The sequence below is a fragment of the Panthera pardus genome, unplaced genomic scaffold (genome assembly GCF_024362965.1).
Source record: "Panthera pardus isolate Hobbes unplaced genomic scaffold, ASM2436296v1 HiC_scaffold_20, whole genome shotgun sequence".
NCBI classification, from domain to species: domain Eukaryota; kingdom Metazoa; phylum Chordata; class Mammalia; order Carnivora; family Felidae; genus Panthera; species Panthera pardus.
In genome coordinates, this window is record NW_026526766.1 from 46,089,615 (window position 1) to 46,115,473 (window position 25,859).

The 25,859-nt window shown below is 37.4% G+C and overlaps 1 long non-coding RNA gene across 1 annotated transcript in view; it reads left to right on the forward strand.

Annotated features, from left to right (window-relative positions):
- LOC128778586 (uncharacterized) overlaps window positions 1-25,352 on the forward strand; it is a 40,868-nt gene extending 15,516 nt beyond the window's left edge. Inside the window, exon 4 of the long non-coding RNA XR_008424215.1 lies at window positions 24,718-25,352. This is a non-coding gene — a long non-coding RNA (uncharacterized LOC128778586). The remainder of the gene's footprint in view (window positions 1-24,717) is intronic.
- The last annotated feature ends 507 nt before the right edge of the window (window positions 25,353-25,859 follow it).

Here is a 25,859-nt window from a genome sequence, read left to right on the forward strand (position 1 = left end):
CCTGGAGCCTGCTTCAGATTCTGTGTCTCCCTCTCTCTCTGTCTCCCTGCCTCTCCCCTACTCATGCTCCGTCTCTCAAAAATAAATAAATGTTAAAAATCTTTTTTAATTTTTGATGTTCTCAGCAAAATAAGTGCAATTTCTGTACCATTAATGTTCTGCCATGACTATTACTTATATTAAATATTATAATGTAAAGATAAGTGTGAGATTTAGTCTCAAAAATCAAGTAATGCAAATATCAAAACATAAACATTACAGACTTCTCATGTTGAGTCACTTTATACAATGTTCCACAGACCTTCAATTAACAAACAGTTTGGTTATCAGTGAGGCATGTGGCTTTCTTTAGGTAGTCTTTACATTAAAAATATTAATAGTAAAAAGTGAGCACATGTGATTTTGAGATAGCACATTTTAAAATTATCCCCCAAATTTCCTGCTTTTCTTTATGTTCTTTTTACTCATTCTTCTTCTTTTTGGTTCAACTTACTTTCCAGTTCTGTTGGCTGAGTGTCTGACTATTTCAAAATAAAATGTTATCTGTTGCATCAGATTCACAAACTTGTTGAATTTAGACATTAAAATGTTTAGCAAACCTGAACTAGAAGATGACACATTTTGGTGCTTGAATTTATTGAACATTATGGCTAAAAACGCTTTTTAAACAAAGCAGACCAATAAGTAAAAAAATACCAGTTCAACACATAATAGTAACTTACACTATTGACATATTATTTTTGGTTCACAAAACACACATATATTAGACATAGAGAGCACTTAGCAAATGTTTACTGAATTAAGTTATGCAGGAATGAATGAATTATATCTACCTCAATGCATTCCTGTGTATGTAATATTCCCTCCTCCCCTTAACAATGAGGAATTTGAGGCTCAGAAAAAAGATTAAGTAAATTACTTGAAGTTACACTGCTAATTAAGTGCTAAAGTCAGATACAAATTTAGGTATTTACTATCAGAAGGGTAAGTACCATGTCTGTGTTACCAATGATAATATCAACAGCCCCTACCCCAGTAGTAAATAGTAGCTGCTCATTAAATACTACTGATGAAAAAAAATTTTTTTAAATGATGGTGCTAGGTATTTGAAGGGCTATAATTCCACAAAGGAAAATAAAGTGGCATATAACCTGATAAGTGTTCACATAATAGCTGAAGAAATGACTAGCCGATGATAGCACAAAGCCACATCAGAACTGACAAACCCTGAAACTAAAGAGCTTTGTAGACTTCCTTCCACCTTATTTTACTACCGTATGAAGTGATAGACTTTGGTACTTTCAGCATTTTCGTGGCATTTGGTTTGTTCCTGCAGGAATGCTTTTCATACATTATTTTATACTTCCTTTTATATTATTTATTTAAAACCCCCCTCTCTTTCAAGTATATAACACTAAATTTTCTAGGCCTTAGACCCAAGAGTTTCTCTCTCTTTTTTTTTTTTGTATATATTTCTGAGTATATGGGAAAAGTTCTATTCCTTTTTTTAAATTTTTGATGTCTTTATTCCCCCTGCCCCTGATTTTAGAATCAAATATTGACTGTTATCTCATTTTGAAAGATAAAAATGCCACAAAGATAATAATTTAGAAAATGAAAGTTTGAAAAATCACTTCAATTTCTCCTCTACCCACCTCTTTGTATGTAACCACAGTTAACACATGAGTTGTTTTCTTTTTTTTTTTTTTTCTATGCACGTACTATGACTGGGCTCATGATCTATTCGTTGACCTAAGTTTGAAACCACATTGATTGTATTAACAAACCCTGCTTCCTACCAACTGACAGGCAGTGCCTAGTTGCTGATACTTTGTTAAATAGTAGTCTTGAACAAATTATCAGAGGGGAGCTTTTCCCAAATCCCCCCCCCCCCCGCCCCCTTGATTTAGTATCTCAAGTAGCTCATTAATTCATTCCTCCCCTTTCCTCCACTGGTGCTGCCCTAGTGCACAATCAGCTATAGGTGGGGTCTCCAGAATGGTCTCATGTACTTTACTGTCCCATTCTCTGCCTAATTCACCCTCCTCAGTGTCTCAAGTGTAATCTTCCTACAATACAAACCTAATGATCTCCACCTTTTTTCTCCACCTTTGCTATATGCTTGTGTTTTACATCTTAAGTCCAAACTCCTTGAGAAGCTCATACAGACTGTATCAGAGCCTCTGGGATTCAAACTCACATCTTCTCCATCTCCTCTCTGATTCCAACCTAGATGTAGTGGGTATTCCGGATTTGACTTATATTACAACAGAGTCTCATCTCAAATGTGCTCCCTAACTTCTCCAGTGCTATAGCTGGGCATGAGATTCTAGTTGTTAAGCCCAAACAGGAAGCCCCCAAATTTATGAGAGTTAACTCTAAGAGCAGTCCTCAATCAACAAGGGATGGAAACCTAAGGATCAGTGTTTTCCCCAACTGTTCTTCTAGAGGACAACTCGGAGATACATTCTGTATATTCCTTAGACACCAGAATTAAACCCCGGTATCCAAAAGCTGTGATATCAGAAAGGCAGCTTTATACAGACTTCTTCCCCTTCCCCCATTTTCTCTGGTTCCCCACTTGTACTCTGGGATTATCTCCTTGACCAGGACTTTGCTTTCTGGTACAACTCAAGCTAAGAGATATATGTATGGGAGTGATTTATGAAAAGGAGACCTGGGAAACTGAAGTCTTGGGCAATTTGAGGTTGCTAAGACATTGGCAAAGTATGGGTCAATCATGGGCATTTCTTGCCATTCACATGCCTAGTGATAATAGTAACAATTACAGCAACAGCAGCCTGACAACAGCAAGATAGTCAAGAGCTCAGCCTGCTCAGGGATGAAGGCTACATCACCCCACTAGGATAGAAACCTGGACAAGTAGGAGTAATGGCTGAAGGAGAGGGAAATTTAATATGGGCGGTGGAGGAAGGAGGTGATAAAATAAATATCAGTTATGACTTCGGGACCAGTTGCAGCAATAAAGACTGCAGCTTATTGTAGTAATCTTTATCTATTAAGTCATGTGTAGAAATTGTGGCTGACTACCACCTTGAAGACTCAGCGGCAGTTGGGGCTTACCTAGGGCACAGGTATATCTGAGGGGTACAAAGGACAGACTGTGCGGATTGCTTCTGGACTCCTGACTCACATCCGCTTAGCCTCGTCTCTGATTTCAGTGCACATTCAGTGGGTAGTTTGGCTTACCTCATGCTGACATCTTTTCTCAAGCACTGGCTGTTTTGCACTTTTGCCCCCGGGGACTTTCCAAAGCCACAGTTGCCTTTGGGAAGTCCTCTGTTCCAGCAGGTATGCTCAGTCTGGAAGTATATAGGGATTTATATATCCCACAGTAAATTTCAACTAATGTGGGTTATAAGCTGTGGATAAAAATCATCAATTCTCAGGCAAACAATTCCAAAAGGTATTCTCTATCCTCTTTAGAAAATTCCAGTCACAATCGAGTGCCAGTTGCCTATAATTATTTTATTTTATTTTATTTTATTTTATTTTATTTTATTTTATTCTGTTTTGTTTTTATTTTATTTATTTATTTTTTTGAAAAGTAGCAAGTATACTTGAGGTGGATACCATTTATTTGAATGTACACATTTTGGTATGTTTGAAAACAATGGTGATGTTCTATAATTATATATTGCATATTTTTATTCATTTTATTCTTTGTGTGTGTGTGTATGTGTGTACAATAGTTATTTTAATAATGCATCTGTGCATTTGCTTTGTTTCCACTTTCCCTCGTTCTTCCCTCACTTCTGCTCCCTGCTTACAACTTCTTGCCTCAAGCACTACTTTTGGGAAAATTCAAGCTAAAAAAAAAAAAATCCTTACATTCCCATATATCTCTGTCCTCTATTTTCTATCCTATTTTATGCTGTCTGTCTTTGCTGGTTCCTTGGTATACACCAAGGAAATAAATGGAGAAATTCAACAAATAATTGAATAGAACTTCCACAAGATGTAAGCTGCCAAATTGAAAAGGTCCACTAAGCAGTCCAGAGAATGGTTGAAAATAGATTGTTTTGAAGTTTGTCTCCATTGAAAAGTCTGTTTTTATCTCCACATCTGGTGTACAGCTGGTATCCTGAGATTTCTCGTTATTATCCTCTTGTGCCAAAACTTCTATTTCTTATAACCCATGCTTTCTTTCTTGGAGCACTTCCTCAATAGTCTTAGAAAGGATGCATAGGAGGTAATTTCTTTTTTTTTTTTTTTTTTTTTGAATCCTTGAATGTCTGAAGAAGTGTTTATTTTTGCCTTCTATGTGATTGAATGGATATGGAGTTACAGGTCAGAAATTATTTCCTTTAAATATTTGAAGGCAGTATCTTCTGATTTTCAGTGTTATTGAAAAATGCCAAAGCAGTTTTGTTTATCATCCTATATATGTGACCCTCCCCACCCCCGGAAGCTTGTAGAATCTTCTTTGGTTTCCAGTGTTCTGAAGATTCAAATGAAGTGTCTTGATAAAGCTCTGTTGTTTGGTTCTGACCTCTATGCTAAAAATTTCCACGGATGTTTGACAATCCTTGGAAGGCCTTACTTTTTTCAGTTGTCTTTTAAATAAATTAAAAGAAGAAAAGATGGGGACGACTGGTTGGCTCAGTCTGTTAAGTGTCTGACTCTGGCTCAGGTCATGATCTCACAGCTTGTGGGTTCGATCCCCTCATCATGAGGCTCTGTACTGATGGTGGGGAGCTTGTTTGGGATTCTCTCTCTCCCCCTCTCTCGCTGACCCTCCCCTGCTCACTTTCTCTCTCTCTCTCAGAATAAATTTAAAAAAACAAAAGAAGAAAAAATATAGTCTTTATATTTACTCACATTTATCACATTGATTGCTCTTCATTCTTTTCCTATAATTCCTGAGCTTTCATCTGACGTCATTTCCTTCAACCTGAAAAACTTCTTCTAGAGCAGACTTGCTGGTAATACATTTTCTAGTTTCCATTCTTCTCAAAAAGTCCATTTTACCTTCCTTTTCAAAGGATATTTTCACTGGATATATAATGCTGGTTTGGATTTTTGTTTGTTTACTTCCATATGTTCTATTGTGTTTTGTGTCTGTGGTGAGTGATGAGACATCAGGCATGATTTGTATCATTGTTCCCCTGTATGTAAGGTGTTCTTTCCCTTTGAGCTGCATTCAAGACTTTTCCCTTTACCTTTGTTTTTCAGGAGTTTGGTTATTGATGTACTTAGGTCTAGTTTCCTTTATATTTATCCTGCTTAAGAGTTACCAAGACTCTTGGGTATGTACATTAGTATTTTAAACAAATTGGCAAATTTTAGGCCATTATTTCTTCAAATGTTTTCTTCTTCATTTTCTTGTTCCTCTCCACGTAGGGCTCCAATTATATGCATGTAGACTTCTTGATATTATTGTTCCATAGCCATAAAGGCTCTGAAATATGAAGGCTCATTTTTTCCCCAATATTTTTTCTTTTAGCAAGTCAATCTTAAAGTTCACTCTTCCCCGACCCCTACTTTCCCCCTGAAATCTCCAGTCTCCAGTTTTTAAATTCATTGAGGAGTTCTCTGCTTCAGATTTTATATGCTATAATTCTAGAATTTCCATTTTGTACTTATAGCTTTCATTTTTCGGTTGATATTCCATATCTGTTCTCTCTTGATGACCATATTTCTCTTCAGTCTTTGAACATACTATGATAGCTGCTTTGAAGTCCTTTTTGCTAATTATGACATCTCAATCGTTTCAGAGTTTGCTCTGTCTTGACTATTTCATCTATTGACTGAAGGTCGCAGTTTCCTTTTTCTTCTAGTGCTTTTATATACAAGGCATTGCAGATAATTTGTTGTAAAGGTTTTGGGGTCTGCTCCCTTTGTCTGAAGAATGCTGATTTTTTTGTGGTGGGGGTGGGGCAATCAGCTGAAATCTCTGCTCAGTTTTTCAGCCTTTAAAAAATTTTTTTTAATGTTTATTCATTTTTGAGAGACAGAGAGAGAGAGAGAGAGAGAGCAATAGTGGGGGAGGGCCAGAAAGAGAAGCAGACACAGAATCCGAAGCAGGCTCCAGGCTCTGAGCTGTCAGCACAGAGCCTGTTGCGGGGCTCAAACACACGAACCGTGAGATCATGACCTGAGCCAAAGTCAGAAACCCAACGGACTGGGCCACCCAGGCACCCCTCAGGTTTTCAGCCTTTTAACAGTTGCTCTCTGCTGGGCTATTTGGAGCCTCCTCCATATGTCCACAGTTCAGTGGTTAGTCAAGGATTTGAAGGGAGTCTGTATGGAGATTTGGGGGCTTTCTTCTCTCTTCCCTCATTTCAGTCATTTTGGCATCTGTGAATTCATTCTCTGACTCCTTCAGTCAGAAAGACAATGGCTCTCTTTATGAATTTTAGCCACCCTGAGCCACATGAACTGAGAAATGCCCTGAGAAGAAAAGCTTTCTAAAAGTAAATCTCACCCAATGCAACCGCCTTCTTGAAAGGGTTGAATCACCTCCATCTGGGACTCCTTTTGGATGTTCTCAAGTAACTTCAAATAATTGTTTTTTATACTAGTTTGGAGTTCATAATTGTTATCTGTAGGAGGTTTGGTCTAACATAGGTATTCAGCCACTTCTAGAACCAGACTCTCCTATTAATTAGCTCTTACCTTGTCATGTATTTCTTTAAAAAACTTCAGTGGTTATTCCTTGTCAAAAGAATAAAAACAGATTCTTTAGGCTAAATACACTCCATTTTTTTGTTTGTGTTTAAAAAAAAATCTCCCCACCATAGACCCTATATTCCGGCCAAACTGAACTGTTCTCCAAACATTCTATTTTGCTATGCTCCTTTGTTCCCACAATCCTTTAGAAAAGCATTTGTCCTAAATTTGCATGCCCCAATCCTTACAGTCCTTCAGGATCTAACACAAATGTCAACTCCTCTATGAAAGCTATTCTTATCTACCCAATTTGAAGTGACTTCATTCTCTACTAAATACCTTTTTATATTTATTTCACTCATTTAGTAAGCCACTCAGATGGCAGAAGCTATGTGAGCATGAGCAGTTAAAAGATGGATCAGACATAGTCCCCACCCAAGAAATCTCTGCTCCTACATGCAGAAGTTGCTGTGGAAGCCCTGAAGAGGAAAAGCCAACTCAGTCTAGGGTATTAGGTACAGCTTCTTGAGTCAAGTATTCCTAGATCTGAGTCTTGAACAATGAATTATCTGGAATAGATACATGGGCCAGGAGAGGAGAAACATTCCTGAAAGAGAAAACTACAAATTTGAAGGCAGGGAAGTATGAATTCTGGGTATCACTGAAAATTCTGTCCTTAGATGATCTGATCTCCCAGTAGATGGTAGGAGTCCCTCTCAAATATCTGACTTTCCACTCCTGGCTTCTGCAGGGTCAGCCCTCTTCTGAGGTCCTGCTCTCTCAATCAACCAAAGTTTGCACAGTATAGGTAGATGCAGGAATCATTTACACAGGAACTTTTTCGTTCTAATTAGTTGGTTGTGTGTCCTGTTATGACCGGTGTGTGGGCAAGGACAATGCTAAATGTTTTGAGTCCTTAGAACCTAACGGTGCTGCAGCACTATGTAATCCATCATTTAATTTTATTGAATGAAGGAGGAAATTCTTCATGAACTTTGTACCAGCTTTGTTAAAGTTATGACAATAAACTAGCTCGCCCTCCACATGCTTTGGGTTGTGAAACTAAAGGAGAGATTTTAAAACTTTGACGAAATTCAGTACACAGTGCAGTTACGATGATGTGTGAATGTGTATGGAGGAGGGCAAGAACAAAGAAAATAAAATATAGGTTGCTTAGTGTAGTAAAGTTACCAGATAATTTTCACTTCCTTTGCTTTTTAAAAGTATTATTTTTAAGGGACATATGAATTGAATACAAGGTTGAAGGAAGAAAACTTGGCAGAAAATGACAGGTGAGTAACAGCAATCACTTAAGAGCTGTGACAAAGAGAGTTGGAAATAAAGTGGTTTCTGGCTTGCAGAATTTGAAAAGAGCCTCGTGCGAGAAGGCTGATCTATGAAGGATGATGACTATCTCTATCAGGGACCAGACAGGAGGCAACAGGCTTAAATTACAGAATGAGGGATTTAGATAAGAGAAAAGGAAAAATTTTCAGACGGTGCGATTTGATAGACACTGGAATGTGTAGCTGGGGAAGCTTGTGGAATTTCCTTCTCTAGAGGTTTTTTAAAAATAGAACAGTGTTTCATCTGCCTGAAGGATGGACTCTGTTTGACCTTTCAAAGTGTCCATTGAACCCAGAAGGTGCACCATACCTTAGAGAAGAAAGCAAGCCTGAATGACCCGGGGTCTCTTGAGTAATGAAAATAGGGTGAATAAGTTTCATATTTGATGTGATTTACATAAGTCACGTACGTAAATTATGAATGTTAGAATTCTTCTTTCTTTTCCTTTTGGTCAAATGTTTTCATTTTTAAGGCTTGGAGATTAGGTTTAAGTAAAAATATTATAGGGAAAGAAGGAAGAACGCTCATCTTACTTTAGGGCATATTTTTATAGGGACATAGGCAAGAAGAAACGGACAATTTGGACATCTTTGATTTTGATTTCACTTCCTATTCTAAATTAAAAAACACAGACTTTTCAGTTGGATTTAATATTTTGAGGGCAAAATTTAAAAAATTAATTTAGTCTAAACGTTTCTTACAGTGTTTTTGGTAACTCAAACTGGAAGAGGTTCTCTGTATTTAATTTCCTCTCAGGAAGTTTACCTTCAGAAGTCCAAGTGTGAGGTCAAGCTTTGGGTTGCCGGAAATGGTAATGTCCTTTACTGTCTGAGCACCCAGACAACACTTAATAAAACATCCTATTTTGTGGACATTGGTAAGGATTAAAGAGCTTTAACTATTTCCTCTTATTTTATGATTGATGATTTCTGTATTCAGTCTTCTAAAACTCAGAAATAAAATTATATATAAGTAAGAGCTAGAGTCTCTGGATTCAGCTATAACTTCAGATTTCCAGTTATAGGTGATTTCCACCTTTTTTCCTTTCTAAACCCCAAAATGTTGTAAGGCCCAAAAGGGATGTAATCTTTAGAATTCATTATTTACCTCAAGCAACAACAATTCCAGGGCGTTCTGAACTTGATTTATAACTCTGTTTTAGTTGATATGAGGACATTTGTAGGATAAAGCAGTGAACTGTAATGTTTCATAATCGTATAGCTGTATTTGTCAAAATGCTTACTCATCGAATATCCGCTTTGTTCTTAACAAGAGATTCATCAATGTCATGGCCTTACAGGTGAGAAAATGGAATCTCCGTAAGGAAATGTAACTTGCCCAAGATCACAACACTAGAAAACAGAGTTCGAACACTCCTGATTTCAAAGCCTGTGTCTTTTCCACTGCATCATGCTACGCGGTCTATGAGAATCTATGATTTTCTGGTGTTTTTTTTTTTTTTTTTTTCCCCACCACTGATGAGATCTTTGTCTCTGATTCATTCTGAGCCAACACACTGTATTAGAGACCAATATTATTATCGTCAAATAGAAAGTTTTGTTAGCGTTCTCATGGAATAGAACATCAAAGCTTTTAAAAAATCCTGCCACTCCACATAGGTTGTGCAAATTTCTGGTAGGGCACTCCACGTGGATCTTATAATTTATTCTAATTCATGCTAGCTTTTGTTTATTAAGCAACATTTTGTTTTCATTAAAAACTTACATGAATGATTGTATCTGTCTGTGGCAGAATATTAAATACAACTCCTATGATCCCTGGCTCTCTGTCTTGGGTGTCTTTTGGGGTACGGTGGCTTTATTTCCTTCCTAACAGTTCGGAAGTTTGTTTAATACTGACTCAGAGGAAGCATTCTAGCTGAGTCCTCACATGGTCTTGTTTATAGCTCCGGAGTGCACATAATAGATAAGCTACTGATTTCCACAAGAACCCCCACATTTCCTGGGTGTGTGGGCGTGTGTGCTTGCGCCTGTGAATTACAATTGTGCAATCTCCCTGCTAGCTGCATCAGGTTGCAAAGACATTTCAGATCCCTTAAATATTTCTCTAGCAAGCCTGATTTCATAAACCAAAAGCCATTGTATTCCATGAGAGATGTGCTGGTAACTAATAATTAACACTGAAAAACCCAGGAGTTTGTAACAAGATCAAACTTGATATCGAGGAAGGGAGTAGGCAAATTTGCCTAAGGAAATATTGTGAAACAAAGCTGCAAATGGCCATAGATGAACACTGTTCCATCCGTGGGATTTCTTTCCTTGATTGTAATTATAATGATCCCTTACAGAGAGCCCGGTATGTGGCAAGAACTTTTTTAGGTCAGCATCATCTTATTTTATTCTAAGGGAGCCCTGAAACATAAATATGGCTAAAGCACTTTTATGGAAGAAAGGTCACCAGAGAATTCAATAATGTATCTTGTGTTACACTGATGGCAAATGATAGAATGATGAATGGGGCCAGGACAGTTGGACTCCAACAACCAGCTAGAGTCCACAAATCTCTCTTTGGTTCCTTTTTTGATGTGACTTTTCATGAAACTTAATTGTAGGTTGCATAAGGTATAGAATTGATTAGAAGAACTGTCTCTGAATAGTAAGGGACTTTAGGCTTCAGATGTTTGGTAGCTGAAATGGTGGTAGGCTGAAAATAGCTTCGCTGAGCTCTTGAATATTTCAGGGAAGGTGGTCCCAGGCAGAAATGCCACAGAGACCTCAGGTCTCCAGACCTTGCCTGGAGATGGGCAAACACGTACGTGACTGCATTTGTCATCTGTCTTGGGGATAGCACTGAAGGGATTAAATCCAACAGGAGCAAGTTTTGAACACTAAAAATCCAGAAGCAGATTTTCTGGCACCAACTTTTTGCATCCAAAGTAAGCAACCTGGATTATCTCAAGATTGCCCTTACCAAGACATCCTTTGTAATGCTTGTTTTTCAAAGCCATCATAATTCTTTCCCTTTGTTTTGTCATTGCAGCTGCTGCTGCTACTGAATTTGAGGCATGCCACGCTCCACTTCTGCAGTGATGGCTTTATTTTTGCAAAGTGATCTGGCTGGAGTTTGTGGGGATATAGAATGCAGGCACTGAGAAACCCAAGTGAATGTGTAAGAATGACCACAAGGCACCCAACGTGGGTGTATTTATCTGCTTGTCTCATTACTAAGAGGTTTTAGTTCTAAAAAATATCCGGAAGGATTTAGCTTTGGGGAAGTGGGGAGGGAGAAGGAGTGGAATGAGATTTTTGAAATTTTAAACAATTTATTTGAGCTTTCAACAGATATATTCCATTTTCTTTACATCAGAACCAGGATTTCTTAAGGGACAGTTAAGGAAAGATTTTACTCGCAGTGTACATAGGCATTAGAAAGTTGATTTTACAATTTATTTAGTATAGTAACAAGGCATTTTATTGCAAAGAAAATGGGAAAATGCAGAGTTGAAATATTAGTTATTAAAAAAGCAGTGAAGACTTTTTGTGGCCCAGAAATATGTTTGTCTTGGTGGCATGCTAATTGCCAATTGCAAGCTAATTGTTTCGATGCAGTTTTGTGTGATGTTCTACTCCTTAAATAGGTCATGTGGCTTCATTGACAGAGAATAAGCGAAGCTCGTTTTCACTTTCTTTCAGAGACAGCATAGGACAGACTAGATATTCAGTTCTGGAGTCAGACTACTTGGGTTAAATCCAAGCTCAGCCTTTATCAAGTTTTATGACCTTGGGCAAGTTAGTTAACCGCTCTCTCTCTCTCTCTGTTTCTTTACTTGGAGAAAGGGGGTGATAATAATGCTACCTATCTCATGGGGTTATTATGAAGATTAAAATGAAAGAATTATGATAAGCACCTGGCATACAGTAAGAGATCAATAAACATAATTCTTTTAAAAATTTACAGATAGTGGGGCGCCTGGGTGGCTCAGTCGATTAAGCATCCAACTTCAGCTCAGGTCATGATCTCACTGTTCATGAGTTTGAGCCCCGCATCCAGCTCTGTGCTGATAGCCTGGAGCCTGGAGCCTGGAGCCTGCTTCAGATTCTGTGTCTCCCTCTGTCTCTGCCCCTCCCCTGCTCTGCTCTCTCTCTCAAAAATAAATAAACATTAAAAAAAAATTTTAAATTACAGATAGTAATATTCACCTTTATTTTGTAAACAGTTCTGTGAGTTCTAATACATGCATAGATTATTGTAACCATGAACATACCAGCACAATAGGATGCAGAACAATTTCAAAAGAATTCCCTCATGCACCTCCCTGTGGTCACATACTAATGCCAACCTCTCTCCCCAGATCCCAGCCCCTGGCTACCATTGATATGGTTTCTGTCCTTATAGTTTTGGCTTTTTTTTTTTTTTCAGAATGTCATATAAATGGAATCATACTGTATATAATCTTTTGAGATTGGCATCTTTCACTTAGGATAATGCCCTTGTGGTACAGCTTGACTTATATAGGAACTCATCAGAAAAGCTGACTTTATAGAAAAGGGATTAAATAAGATTTTTTTTTTTAAGGATCATTAAAGAGAAGAAGACCTATACATTAATATTATCCAAAAGAAGACTCTGGCCTAGTATGAGAAAGGAATTTTTCAGAGTTATAAAAATATTAAATATGATGCATCTTTAAGAATAAATTATTTCCCTATCTTTCAGGGTATAGGCAGGCAGGCTGAAGGGCCATTTGGAAGGCCAGGTGAAGAAAACGCAAGAGTCAAACATAAATTAACCAAGATGAAAGTGTTGATAACGGTGGCATATGGTGTTTTGTGTATGGGGCTTGGAGTGGGACAAGGTGTTGTAATGTCACAACTAATCCCAAATAATCTGTAAATGTAACCATATTAGTTCCATGCCTTGTAGGTGCCAGTTAACTGTTGTTGGGTGCAGAGGGAACTTGGTCCCTTGTCACCTCCCCAGCTGAGCTGCATGCGTGGGAAGGTTAGGCAGCAGCTAGGATAGAAAAGGGAGAAGAGGTCAAATCTTGACCTGGATTGGAAGAGAGCCATGAAGTGGGCATGGCAAGACTGAAGGAAGAGAAGGACCTGGGCTGAGGAGGCCTAGAAGACAAAGCTGCAACTTTGTATGGCATGTTTGATCCCAGAGGCTGCAATTATCATGATATTAAAAAATATCATGTATATTCTCCTAATTTACACAGATGCACACACATATATAATATAGTATTATGTATGTGAATGTATGTATTTACTTATTCTGATTTTTTAAATAAAATTTTTTTAGCATTTATTTATTTTTGAGAGAGAGAGAGAGAGAGAGACAGAGAGACAGAGCATGAGCGTGAGAGGGGCAGAGAAGGAGGAAGACAGAATCCAAAGCAGGTTCCAGGCTCTGAGCTGTCAGAATAGGGCCTTGAACTCAGGAACCATGAGATTGTGACGTGGGCCAAAGTCGGGAGCTTAAAGAGACTGAGCCACCCAGGCACCCCTTACTTCTTCTAATTTTTAGTATTGTTTTTAATTTTAGAGAGAGATAGAGACAGAGAACAGAGGGAAAGAGAGAGAGAGAGAGAGAGAGAGAGAGAGAGAGAGAATCTTAAGCAGGTTCCACACTCAGCATGGAGCCTGACGTGGGGCTCGATCTCATGATGCTGGGATCATGACTAAGCTGAAATCAAGAGTCCCACACTCACCTGAGTGAGCCACCCAAGCGCCACCCCTTTTTAATTTGATTCATCTTCCTCCTGCAAATCAGTTAATTTGCTCCTAAAAGCCCGAAAGTATACTTTACCAGCTATGATTTTTTGGATACGTATTACGGTAATTATGTGATATTTGATTTAATCCTTGATTCACCACTCTGCGGGAATTATATTTTCATGTTGTCGATGAGGAAGCCAAGGTTCTGAGAGGTGAAGTGACTTACCCAGAGAAACAGTAAGTACACACAGAGCCAGAGTTTGTTCTCAGGAATTTCTGTTTATCTTTAGAGTCTGGGTTTTTGCCTTCACTCTGTTTTTACATGTTAATGAGAATGATTGGATTTTGGTCTTTTTTTCTACTTGAAAATCCTCGATCCAATATTAAATAGAAGGGAAAACAATTTTACACTTTAAAGCACACTCTATCATGATACTTTCTATGTTTGCTATTATTAATGGTGAGAAAACATTACACCCAGTTACTGACTAAATTTAGCAAGGATTTTAGGAAAGGAAAGCTAAGCTGTGCAAAGATCTTAGAATCAGAGGACCTGAGCTAAAATTTTAGTTCTGCTCATTACAGCTGCCTGATCTGTCTCAGCTTTGTATTCTTCTGTGAATTCAAAATAATAATGCTACGGTTCTTATGTGGTTTAAGTGAGAAAATGTATGGGCAAATGCCTGGCTGTGCTTATCATCACATGGTAGGCATTTCATAGGAGTTTGAGAAATTAGAAAGAAATATAATTAAGTGCTTCTAACTTCAAGACTTAAGTATAAGGAGAAAGGGTATGGCTTTGTTTGGACTGTAGTCAATTTGGGGCTCTGGTTTGTGCTTGGTGGTTTTAGAGTAGGATGCAAAGGATGAGTTTGTTTACATTCAACTCAATCTTATGCATGTAGGTATGAATCTAGATCAACAGGGAACACATTGGATGAATTAAATTTAAGTATTGGATCTTATACGGATTTCCAGGATAGTTCACACTCTTATATAGATATAGCCTTTATGCTATTCTTTTCTTCTTTCAATTGCTTTCATGCGAAGACTAATAAATCCCTCCAGAGATTTCATGACTAAAAGTGAAAGAACCCAAGCTGGGCTGAGAAGTTATTCGTACCTGTTTCATTTCAACATATATTCTTTCCACTCAGACTTCTTTGATCTAAGAGAAATGCAAACGTGAGCAGTCAGGGAATCTCTGTTCCACGAGGATTCAGCCTTTGTATAACTTTATGGCTATGGTTGCCCTAAGGTTGCATTCTTCTATTTTGAGCCTGACATCTTTTACCATTTTAGTAGCACATTTTTTTTTCTTTCTTCACTTGAAGTTCAGTTCTTCTCATCAAGTATATTAATTGAAAGTTTGCTCCCCCTTCTGTTCCCCATGCTGGGGCTTGTTGACAGAGGGAGGAAGCCAGCCACACCAAGTGAGGACAGCAGAAGTTTGGGAAGCCAGTGAGGAGGCAGAACCCAGATGCGCAGAAGAGAAGAGAAGAGAAGCCAGCATGGGGGAAAACCGAGGATTGACAAGAAGAAGGACGGCGGGGTGCTCAGCCGTAGGTAGCCGCAAAGTTGCTAAAGCAGGAGGAGGGAAAGAAAGCAAGCACTCGAGATTACTGCTGGAAGCTTGGCTGCTTCCCCAAGTGTGTTTTCAGCTGTGTTTCAGTCCTCCTAGCTGCACTGGTGAGTGCTGGTTCCATCTTTTTAAAGGCACAGATCACAGCTTCTGATAGCAGAGAAGAGGGTTCATACAATGCTTACTTGCTGAAGTATTTTTAAGGATGACTCTGTTTCTGCTCCATCTGTTTACAGCTCTGGTGGGGATTTTTTCTCTTCTATTCTCGGTTCCTCAGTGTGCTGGTGAAGCCATGGTCGTAGTGGCCAAAAGACGCAGAGTCATGAAGTTAGATTTTAGTCTATCATACACTTCAGCCAAGTTGACCAAATAGAGTTGGAGTCAACTGCAAAATTTTTAATTCTCTTAATGATGCCGGAACTTAAACAAGACCTTTTGTGTGTGTATTTTAACTCCCTTCAGCATAGCTGGCAGGTTACATAATACCCATTTGTCCCAAAAGTAGACATCTTTACAACAGAAATTACTGAAAAAGACATGGCAAACATTTCTAGCATCTTCCCAATTAATTGGTTGGTTTATTTTATAGTATCCTGGGCATTAACAACATTTCTGTTTAAAAAATAAAAAAATACACCATTTTATGTCTTAACAAGAATTTCTCAGCTATCTCTCACCTACATTTGAACCTTGTAAGAACCTCACGGTATAGATATTATCTTGGTTTTGCAGTGAAGTATCAGAGAAGTTGAGTACTTTGTCCAAGAACACACAGCCAGTAAATAAATAAAATCACATTCTGAATCTGTGGACACCAACTTAGGGGCATTGCTGTTTTAGAGCACACATTTTGTATAGCTGTTTTTGGTATTCTGTATCTAGTGATATAGATGATATAGATATGAATCTGTTGTTCGTGCTGTAGTAATCTCTTGCCCTCTCCTTGTTTCTCTCAGTTCCTATCCTAGTTTAACAACCCTATGTCTTTTTTCAAAAGAGTAATTTTTATTTTTTATTCTTATTTTTGAAATTTAATTACAGTATAATTAACATGTGGTGCTATGGTAGTTTCAGGTGTCAAAGCTAGTGATTCAACACTTCTCTACATGACTCAGTGCTCATCACGGTATGTGTACCCTTCCTCCACCTGTTTCACCCATCTCCCCACCCGGCTAGTTAAGAGTCGGGTTTTTTGCTTGTGCCTTTTTTTCCTTTATTTTTGTTTCTTAAATTCCGCATAGGGGTGAAATCATACGGCATTTGTCTTCCTCTGACTGACGTGTTTCACTTAGCATTGTACCCTCCCCCTCCATCCATGTTGTTGCAAATGGCAAGATTTCATTCCTTTTTATGGCTGAGTAATCTTCCATTAAACATATCTACCACATCTTCTTTATCTATTCCTCTCTATTAATGGACACTGGGTTGCTTCCATAATTTGGCTATTATAAATAATGCTGCAGTAAACAGGGGTGCAAATATCTTTTCAAATTAATGTTTTCATGTTCTTTGGGTGTATACCCCGTGGTGGAATTACTGGATCATATGGTGATTAATTTTAATTTTTTGAGGAGCCTCCATACTGTTTTCCACACTGGCTGCACCAGTTTGCATTCCCACCAACAGTGCACAAGTTTTCCTTTTTCTCCACATCCCTGCCAACATTTGTTGTTTCTTATGTATTTTGGTGTTAGCCATTCTGATAGGTATGATAGGATATCTCATTGTGGTTTTGGCCTGCATTTCCCTGATAGTGAGTGATGTTGAGCATCTTTTCACATGTCTATTGGCCATCTGGATGTTCTTCGGAGAAATTTCTGTTCATGTCTTCTGCCCCTTTTGAAATTGGGTTATTTAGGTTTTTTGGTGCTGAGATGTATCAGTTCTTTATATATTTTGGATACTAACCCTTTATTGGATATGCCACTTGCAAATATTTCTATTCACCAGGTACAGAATCCTAATCATATGGTGTAGGCACAAAATTCACTAGTAAGAGGGTGCCTTGTTATTGAGAAGGTCAGAAATATACAAGAGTATATTGAGAACTTTATTGTGTGCCAGGAAGTATCTTAAACCTTAAAAAGGAAAAAGAAAAATGATTGCTTTGCTATTTGAAAAATAATAAAGATCCCAGTTGACACCATAAACCACACACCAAGATGAAATCCAGATGGGTTAAAAAGTAAATAGTCATTTAAGGGGCATGTGGGTGGCTCAGTAGGTTAAGCCTCTGGCTTCCGCTCAGGTCATGATCTCATGGTTCATGAGTTTGAGCCCCATGTCGGGCTCTGTGCTGACAGCTCAGAGCCTGGAGCTTGCTTCAGATTATTTGTGTCTCCCACTCTCTCTGCTCAGAGCTCATGCTCTGTCTGTCTCTCTCTCAAAAATAAATAAACATTAAAAAAAATTTTTTAATGCAAACAGTCATTTAAAAAAGTACAAGAACATGAATATTTACCTCATCTAAGGAGAGAACAGGAATTTTTAAGCATAAAAGCAATGAAAGAAAGCACAAATGTCTATAGATTTGAGTACTTAAAAATTGATTTTTGAATAGTCATAAATAAACAAAATGAAAATCAATCAACAAATGGGAAAATATTTGACATCAGACTAAGAAAGGCAGGCCTTTTTAATATATAAAAAGTTCTTACAGATCAAAGACAAAAATCACTAAGACTGCAATAAAAAGTAGATAAAAAGTATAACCAGAAAAATTCAGTGAAGACAACATATAAGTGACTAATTTTAATGAAAAGATTTCAACTCATTTTCTAAGAAAAGCATCAATTCAAACAAGATAGCCTTTCTCTACCAAAATAGAATGAATGTTTCAAAATATATATTCCATTTTGGTAATGGTCTCATGAGATGGACACATATTGGTTGGGTTATAAGTTGGCACAAACCTTCTGAAAAGCACTTAAAAATTTTTTTTAAAAAACTTCAAATAAATTTGTACCTTCTGACCTCATAATTCTCTTTCTGGGAATATACTCTGTGGTTTTAGTAAAAAATTCAAACATATAATGTATATATATATCACAGAAATATATATATATATATATCAATGTATATATAAATTATATATATATATATATATATATATATATATATAGCTTTATGTGTATATGTGTGTGTGTGTGTCTGTGCATATATATGTGTTATATATATGCAAAGATTTTTATTTATGTATTTTAGGAAAGCTTTTATATGGAAAATTTTGCACTAATATGAAAGTAGAGAGAATATGACAGTCAGTCTCTATGTAGCCACTACCTGACTTCAGAAATTATTAATATTTCTCCACTCTTATTTCATCTGTTTCTGTGTGCTTTCTGTCTCTCCAGGACTATGCTAAAAGCGAATGCAAGACCTCTTATTTTATTTGTGAAAACTTCTGTATGATAAAAGCCTTAAAAAGTTCAAAGGCCGCTATTAAGTCTAGGGTATTAAACAGATTGATGTTCACATTTCTTCATCGACTAAAGAATGTCTTTTAATAATTGCTTTGCTCACATTAGAATCTCAGAAAGTTCTGCACATTGCACATGTCGATATTACGTCTCTTAAGTTAATGTATAACAGTTCCTTCCCCTTTCTCTTTCTCCTGTTATTTATTTGATAAATAAACTAGGTCATTTGTCCTGTAGAATGTCATACATTCTAGATTTAGCTGATGTCTGCCTCATGGTATCATTTAATGTTTTTCTTTTTCTTTCTTATTTCCTGTAAACTAGTACTTAGAATGAGGCTTGATTACAGACAGGCTCATTTTCAGTTTTATTTTTTGGCAAGAATACTGTATGTGTGGTGTTTTGTACTTCCTGTTATATTATAACAGCATGCACATAATTTCTGGTTGCCCCACTTTCAGTGACGCTAAGATTTGTAGGTTCTGATGAGCCCTCTTTTATCAAAGTCCCTATTGACTTTTTATATAATTTTTAGTTATAACATTTATTAATGACTATTGCCTAGATGCATTATTTCATTAGAATTTACAAAATGGTATTTTTCTAATTCTACCTCTTGCATTAACTGGAAAATTTTTATACAGAAAAACTCCCTATCCAACAGTTTGATTACTCTGAAACAGTTCATGCTGGAAAGACATCTTGATTCTTTCCCTTATTTATCAATTTTCAGAGGAATGTGTCAATGCTCCTGCTACCTTTATCCACATTGGTTCATTACAGTGCAAGCTGGTAACAACATAAAGGTCCAACAGTGGAAGATATCCTATGATATATCTATGCTATAAATATTGTGCAGTCTTTAAATTTCAAAAAATATTTAATAACATAGGACAATATTCTGAATAAATATTAACTGAAAAAGATCCAGAAATGTATATATAGTGGTGTGATCTAAATATTACCTAAAATGAATGCATCATAAAATACTATCTCTGCCTCAGATATTAACATGATCACCATAGGATAGTGAGTTTTAGAGTCTTGCAATTTTTGTCTTTATTTTCCATAGACCCTTCTAGAAGATCCACTACTTTTATCCTAAAAGAAAATGTAGGGGCACGTGGGTGGCTCAGTCGGTTAAGCGTCCGACTTGGGCTCAGGTCATGATCTTGAGGTTCGTGAGTTCAAGGCCTGCGTCGGGCTCTGTGCTGACAGCTCAGAGCCTGGAGCCTGTTTCAGATTCTGTGTCTCCCTCTCTCTCTCTGACCCTCCCCTGTTCATGCTCTTTCTCTGTCTCAAAAATAAACGTTAAAAAAATTTTTTTTTAAATAAAAGAAAATGTAAATTTGTTTAAAAGAAATGTCGTTGGATAAGTCATTATACTTGAAGAGATTCATGGGATGCTAATCTTGGCTCCAGCTTTGACTTCTATTGTAACTTTGATTATATCTCTTTCCTACACCTAAACAAGTTTTTGTGGTGTTAACCAAACAATTGGAGTGATTTAAAATGTGCTCAATTCTGCAGATTCTGAGACATCTTTTTCATTAAACACAACACATAATCAGTAGAATGGAATCTACTAAATTAAGCCATGCTCGACAAAATTTGACCAATTCAGGAGACAGCCGAACTAAAACTTCCTGTTTTTGTTGTTCTCGTGTGTGTGTGTGTGTGTGTGTGTGTGTGTGTGTGTTTTATCAACTGGTCCATAACAAAAAAACAGATGAGCCAAAGTCTGTTCTTGCCAGGGTCCGTTTAATATATTCTAAACGTGTTTGTTGCTTAGTTTCAAGATGAATGAAAGGAAACCAATACTGGCTTTGATTTTGACAAGTTCTTGGTAATCCCGAGAAAGTACTTGATTCTCCAGGGACCTCTCTGAGGCTTAGTTTTTACCTCTATAAAATAGGGAGCAGATGGTTTGATTCATGTGGTTGTTTCCAACGTAATGTATATAAAACTCCTGGCATGATCTTAAGAAATTAGCAGTTGCCCAACAAATGCTACTTTTCTCTTCTTGCTTCCTAAATAGAAAGGGAAGCAGTCTTTTCCAGTTTTACTCTTCTAATATTGGAGAACTGAGATCCTGGGGACAGGTTATCTAGATTCAAGTCCAGCTCTACTCTTGGTTTTGAGCCAGTGAAATAAATAAATCTTTTGTGCCTCAGTTTTCCTTTTCTGAAAATGGGGAGAAGAGCAGTACTTACGTATGGGCTGCTATGCATAGTAAATGGGTTAGTAAATGCATATTGCTTAGAATTTTGCCTGGCACAGGGTAGGAACTATATGGGTGGAAGCTATTACCTTTATTATCTGCCTAGAAAAATGGAATTTCCAAGCTCAAGATTCAAGGTACTTCCCCTTGGATGATACATGAGATACACTGACCACTTCTTGCTTTTTTACTTCTCTTTTTCAAGGTCCTTCTTCCTTCTGTTGATACATTTAACACTTACAGCCACACAATTCAGATTTTGCTTAATTAGGTCAGGGTTTCCTCCTGTGATTATAATTGATTAAGATTATGTGATATTTGTCCCTTTTCCTTGTCCTTTTTTGTTGTTGGTGTGATGGTGGTGATGGTGAGGGTGTGTGTGTGTGTGTGTGTGTGTGTGTGGTATAGCCCTGAGATATGGTAGCAGCCCTGATGGCTGTGGGTGTACTTGCAACTTTCCACACATTCATTTTATTACTAGTTTTTATTCAGAAATTTCTATAGATCTCTGCTTCTGTTATGGGACATTTTATCAGCATATCTCCCAAAAAGTAAGCACTGCACCATGCTTATTGAGGGGTTTGAATGGAATAATCTAAGTTCTTCCAATATTTTGACAACAGAGTGTTATTAGACAGGTTTAGGACAGGGTGCTGAATGACTCAAAGATAGGGACAAACCACATGGCCATATTACTCAGGAATGAGACCACCTAATCAGTGCACAGGGAGCTCTAAATCCCACAAGGGAACATTACCCTCAGATTACATAAGGACTGTGTTAGAAAACATTTCTCACTCAAACTGAAGAAAATAAAAACAGATCCAAAGTAGATGTAAGGTAACTTCCGTGGCAATAACCTAAGAGATAGATTTTTAAATGTGCTGCTAATGAGACAAAGATGTCCTTTCTATTAATTAATAGGCACTAGGATGTTTCTCAATTTCCATCAAAGTGGTCAGCATGTGTTCCCTAGGAAAACAGGACAGTAGTATTGCAACCCACCTATAGGAATGTTGTATTGTCAAAACCGGTAAGAGTTACGGACATGGAGTCCGGAGAAATGAGTGCCCATGAGTAAAGCCTTGTCACTGGGCAGTTAGCAGTTCTCAGAGTAGACAGCAGTCTGTGTCTGAGGCCAGGCCCCTATTGTCTGGACAGAAATCTCTAACAAGTGATAGGACAATCCACTCAGATATTCCACTGAGGCTATTAAGAGCATCTATGCCTAAGTGCTCTAATTCTGTGTTCACAAGGGACAGACTGAGGCATCCTTTGTTCCACTGATTGTTCATACCCAACAGGAAGAAGTGATTTGGGCACATACCTCGTGCCAGTAATCTTCTTAGATGAACCTTTTATCTGAGGCAGGTTGCACAGGGTCTTGTAGACCATGCTAAGGATTGGGGGGGGGGGGGCTGGGAAGCCATTTGTGGGTTTTAAACAAGGAAGTGAGAGAAAATGTGGCACTATTTATAGATTTATAAAATATGGAATCAGAAGAAAATAATCTATTCAAACTATTTTAAATGTTAAAAGGAGAGTCACTTACTTTGCACTTCTGAAAACCTTGAAAACACTCTAAGATGTTGTAGAAGTCAGGGTTCTCCAGAGACACAGATCAATAGCATATGTTTCTATATATATCCCCAAACCTCAGTCCTTGCTCTTAAGGCCTTCAACTGATTGGACAAAACTCACCCACATCATGGAGGGTAATCTGCTTTACTCAAAGTCTACTGATTAAACATTAATCACATCTAAGAAATAGCTTCACAGTATCACATCTGGATTGGTGGTTGGCCAAACAACTGGAGACCACACCCTACCCAGATTGACACATTAAAATTAACCATTGCTGACAGAAAGAATTTATGATGTTACCCTTAGTTGAGAGGTGACTTTGTTAGTTTAAGCAAAGTCAGTTGACCATTTCTACCTCAGGGCTGAAACAGTAAGAAAGAGGGCCCCTCTCCTTACCTGCTTCACACTTGAAGGGAGGCATAAAGTAGCAAGAGCATTTTATAACTGCCCCCCTGCCCCGAAATTCAAGGTGACAAGTACCATTATTTGAACACTTCCCTTTTTTGTCCAATTATCACATGATCCTTTCATTCACAACTTTGTGATAACGGCTAAATACCCTTTAGCTTCACTGTTGACATATTGTGGAACCCCATTAAATTGATGGTTTGTAGATTAATTGAGATTTTCCACTTAGAAAAAAAGGAATGCCTCCATTTCTAATGAACAGTCTTTTCTTTTTACAAGGCAATGTTTCAAACCCCAATGACCAGGTGGAAAGAAGAAAGAAGAAAAGGGGTATTGGGATGGATTCTGGAAGCTTGCTAACAATCTTGTTTGATGACAGAAGAGGGAGAGTTTTCTTCCTGCTTTCTAGTTTTTAAAGTCTTTTCCTGTACATTTTGGAATCATGATGCTAAATACACCAACCTATAATGGTCCCATACTCAATACAGATCATCTAAAGTTGACAAGAAAAAATTCTACTTTCTTAGAAAAATGGACTCATTATTTAATTACATGAAAGTTAAAGATCACTTTGTGATTATTTGAAATAAAAATAATCATAACAATTTCTAATAGTATTTATAAATTTTCATTTAAATTCTGACTCTAAAACTCATTCCTATCAGGTTTTAAAAAAAACAAACATCCCCAAAGGCAAGTAATTTATTATCAATTACTAGTGGCCAAGGCCAATAAACCTGAGTTGGATTCCCACATGAACCATATAGTTTTAAGGCCCATGTTTTAGACTGCATCCCAACATTTTAAACTATATCTCTAACCCTCTGAAATATCGTCTTACTCACTAAGGGGAATGGGCAAGAGGTGTGGGAAAATCAATATACACACATGCTCCTGTGAGAAAACAACTCAGAGTTGCAGGTTGTTGGGGAGTGGTAGTTGATAAAGGATGTCATCACCTCTCCATGGATGGAAGTAAAGGAACAGCCTCTTTCTGGATGCATCACATTTGTTCTTTAAATGAAATTTCAACTTTCTTTTAAAACTAGCCAGGAATAAATTTATTGTGCATATCAACGTACACAATAAAAGTTGTTATTGTTGGTTACCAGACTTTTAAGATCTTTTTCTTTCTCATATATATATTAAAAACATTTTTAATATTTTTTTTTTTGAGGGAGAGACAGAGTGTGAGGGGGAGAGGGGCAGAGAGAGAGGGAGACACAGAATCCAAAGCAAGCTCCAGGCTCCCAGGTGTCAGCACAGAGCTGAACACGGGACCCGAACTCATGAAACGTGAGATTATGACCTGAGCCGAAGTTAGACGTTTAATCAACTGAGCTACCCAGGAACCCCAGTCTTTCTCACTTATATTACTCACAAATTCTAGAGAATGAAATGTGAAGTTTTAACTAATTTATTATTAAATTATTTATTAACTTTATTATAATTTTTAGCAAATTTATTTAGATTCATCCTCTCATCCTGAATATTACTCATCTATATGCAGCATTTGTGTAAATGAATATTCTTCCTTTGTTTATGGGATCCAACCAATGATGGTTCCATGGTGACACTCGTGCGGCGAATTAGGAAATTTCTGTGAGTCTAAGATTTATTGAGAGCTCTCTGTGTGACCAACACTGAGGACAAATATTCAAAGTAGCCTCTAGCCCTCAAGAAGTCCACACTGTCATGGAACCCCCAGGTAAAGGAACATTTGTAAAACATTTTGATCAATGATATAAAAGAGGTTTCCTCCTGTGCCTTTTCTCACACCACCCACATATACTTTGTTGTAGACCCAGTTGTTTTCACCTGTCCATACTCCTTCTCTAACAGGGCCCCAATTTTCCCTGGTGAATCATGCCTTCCCAATTAGGACCTGTCATTTGAAGTGTACCAGACTACCACTCAAGGTGACTATTTAACCAAGGAACAGGTATGTGACCCAACATAGGCTGACACTCTCTCCCAGGATCCTGTATCCTAGGGAGTGTCTTAAGAAGGGGAAATGATTGGAGGCTTCATTGCCATGGCAGTATCTGAAGAGATTATTCAACCTGCCTTTATGACTGGTGAGGCAGTCATTGTGTGAGAAGTCTCATTATTTGTTTGTTTTTGTTTTTTCTTTTTTTTGGTTTTGTGAGGTACTTCATCCCATATCTTTCCAATAAATTCCTTTCAAAATGTGGTTTACGTTGTTTGAAATGAAAGAAACTTTGATACGGTATCATTCAATATGAATAGCTCTCTCTGGCCCTCCTTTTTTTGGCCACACCTCATATATACTTCATCCTATTTTCTGTCATTCTCTACATTTTGACCCCAGGGCACAGTGACTGCCATTTGGGGGAAATTCTTGGCCCAAGTGAGGCAGACCTAGATTCTCCCTTTATTACATTAATCACATTGGGTAGGAATCTGAAGAAATATAATCTGTACTACCATTTCAAACTATCATTTGAAGAACTATCATCTACCTCACATATGTTACCTCATTTAATTATTACAGTATTTCTATGTAATAGGCATTATTCTCTCCATTTTATAGTTAACAGAAGTTCAGACAGGTTAAGGAATTGGTCCAAGGTTACATAGCGAGAATGTATCAGAGCTCTAATTTGAACTCATACCTACCTGAGCTCAAAACTCAATTTTTCCTTGAGGCTTCTCAGCTACCCACCCCCGAGATATCACAGTTTTGATGCGTCAACACATTACTTTATCTTTGTGGGACTTGGTTTCCTTATCTATAAAATAGGAATGTGAAAACCTACTACGTCGTATAGTTGTAATTACTAAATGGGATAATGTAGAGAAAGCCTTTAGTTTTTATAGGTGGCCAAAAGTGAATGGTTTCTAGCTTAATTTCCAACATATATATATAGGTATATATATATATATATATATATATAGATAGATATAGATATAGATATAGATATAGATATAGATATAGATATATATGTATATATATATATCTG